Source organism: Pinus tabuliformis, chromosome 5_1 (assembly GCF_031772625.1).
Source record: "Pinus tabuliformis cultivar Carrire ecotype Pingquan chromosome 5_1, CPIR1, whole genome shotgun sequence".
Taxonomy (NCBI): domain Eukaryota; kingdom Viridiplantae; phylum Streptophyta; class Pinopsida; order Pinales; family Pinaceae; genus Pinus; species Pinus tabuliformis.
The window spans coordinates 241504185-241507204 of NC_142305.1; positions in this window are offsets into that span (position 1 = coordinate 241504185).

The following is a 3020-nucleotide window of genomic DNA, read 5'->3' on the forward strand; positions in this document are numbered from 1 at the left end:
TAAATATAAATGTAATTATTAATTTTATATTTTATATAATTTTTAATAAAAATGAATTGGTGAGGGGAAATTTTGGATAAATATAATATTATAATATTTATTACCATCCTCACCTAATAAAAAGTGGCTAGGGGTGGGGAACACGAATTAAGATGTGATATTATTACATTTTACCTAATATTTCGGTCACACGTAAATCTTGCATTCTACTCAATATTTTCCCTCACCCCTACTAATTTTATAGCGGAGTTTGTTTACTTTCAAACTTCATATATAAATAAAAATTACAATAATAAATAAATAATAATAATAAGTGGAACAATTGAGGGGAATAATTGGGTAAAATGTAATATTATAATATTATATTTTACCCAATATAACCTAGTAAAAAGTGGATGGAGATAGGAAAAAATATTAGATAAAATGTAATTATTACATTTTTCTTAATATTTTCACCACCCTTAAACATATCCAAACAAATGCCCAATGCAAATATATCAATCATTTTTTTTTAACTTTATAGGCTACATAGATTCAACCCTATCATTTTCTACAGCAAATTATGTATTTAAATATAACATCAAACTAGGTTATATTCCACATGAATACCATGAGTCAATTTTTTTATTTTTTATTTTTTTTAAGGGTTACAACATTAGATCCGGGCTCAATGAAAGAATTACATATATCCCTTCTACTAAAATAATAACAACGAGGGATCTGATAAAATTTCACGCAGAAAGGGAACCAAAAGACAGAGGGTTGAATTACAAGGGGAATTTAAAAAGATTAAACCCCCAACCTTTGATGGAGAAGTGGAAGAAAAAATGGAATCGTGGCTAATTAATATGAATAAATAGTTTCATATCTACGAGTATGCTGATAATCGAAAGACTAGGCGAGCAATTTACCAATTGCAAGGTAAAGCCACCCTTTGGTGGTAAGAAATTAAGATTGTCGGGGGGATTGATGAGAAGGAAGCGACATGGGATAGCTTCCAAAAACATTTTTAAGATAAATACTTGACAACATGATTTTATGATGAAAAAATTAAGGAATTTAATGATTTGAGTTTAGGAAAGATGTCCATGGGTGAATTTGTAACTAAATTACCTCCTTACTGTGATATGTCCTGGGAGGAGAAAGATAAAGTACAACGCTTCATTAGTAGTCTACCAACATTTATGAAGGAAAGATTGGAATTTGAAAATCCCAAGACAATGGATGAGGCAATTCGTAAGGCTTGAATTTGCTACTAGCAAATGAAGCAAAAGGGGAAGGCAAGAGAATCTGGTTGAATAAGAAAGGACATAAACATTTCTAGAATACCAAAATTGAAAAACCTGCTAGTACTAAGAATAGACACAAAGGACAACAAGATAGACAAATTGGAAAAAAAGCAATAGAAGTTCAGACTACAAAAGGAATCCAAGCAAGTTGAAGTTTCCAGTAAACCAGAACCAGTCAAACACAAAAATCCACCTTACAATGATGGGGTTGTGGGGAACCCCTCTATTATAAGAACTATCCACATCGTGCTAGAACATAACTGACTTCCAATATTCAAGAAGCTTCTATTATGGGAGAAGTGGCAAGAATCATGCCAAGGATTAACGATGCTCTAGAGGATCATCAAGCTTAGTACCAACCTACAATGATAGAGCTGGAAGATAAAATAACTAACTATATTGTTTCTATTCTAGTAGATCCAGGGGCAATCCTGAGTTATATCAACCCCAAAATAGTAGAATCGTGTCAATTACAAGCCAAAAAATTTTAAAACCCCTGGTAATACAGCTAGCTACCGAAGTTAAAAGAAGGGTGACTGCTAAGATATATGACTGCCCTATTGAAATAGAAGGACAATAAATTAGGGTGAATTTGAATATGTTGCCTTTAGGGTCCTATGTTGTATTAATTGGTATGGAGTGGTTAGAGCGACATTGGTCCTTAGTAAACTGTAAAGGGAATACCATAAGCTTCCTCATAGAGGAGGGAGGTAGACAAGAACTTTAGGGGATTAAGAGGTCTATTAAGTTACGACCGATCATATCTATCTAGTTAGGTAAATGCCTTAGAAAAGGTTGCTTGATCTATGTTATGCAAGTTGGATACTATAATGCCAAAGATAAAACAACCACCTTAGAAAATTTACCAATTGTTCAAGATTTTAGTGACATATTTCCAGAGGAAATTCCGGGGCTGCCCCCGAAACGAAATATTGACTTCATGATAGAATTGGTTTCGGGAGAAACCCTAGTGTCAAAATCCCTCTATGGTATGGTCATCCCTGAGTTAACATAACTTAAGATGCAATTGTAAGAATTACTTGAGAAAGGGTACATACATCAAATTAGAATAAAAGAGGAAGACATTTATAAGACAACATTTAGGACTCGATATGGGCACTATGAATTTGTGGTTTTTCCATTTGGGCTTACCAATGCCCCAACAAAATTTATAAGCCTAATGAATGGTATCTTTCGTCCTTATTTGGATAAATTTGTCCTAATTTTTATTGACGATATTATGATTTATTCAAGGAACTTAGAAGAGCATAAGCCTACATATATGGATAGTATTGCAAACACTACGAGAGCATCAACTATACGCTAAGTATAGCAAATGTGACTTTTATAAGGAATAAATACAATATTTAGGGCATATAATCTCATACGAAGGAATAGTTATGGACCTTGAAAAAAGTCAAGACTATAATGGAGTGGCCCATTCTAAAATACGTGGCAGATATTTGGTATTTCATGGGCCTGGCAGGGTATTATCGCCACTTCATAGAAAGGTTCTCCAAATTCACCTATCCTATAACATCCCTACAAAAAAGGGAAAATCCTTTAAATGGACAACAGACTATCAACATAGTTTTGATCTGTTAAAACATTTACTGACTATAGCCCCTGTACTAAAAATTACTGACCCGATAAAGGAATTTGTAGTCTACATAGATGCTTGCAAAGAAGGATTAGGTAGAGTTTTCATGTAGGAAGGTAGAGTGATAGATT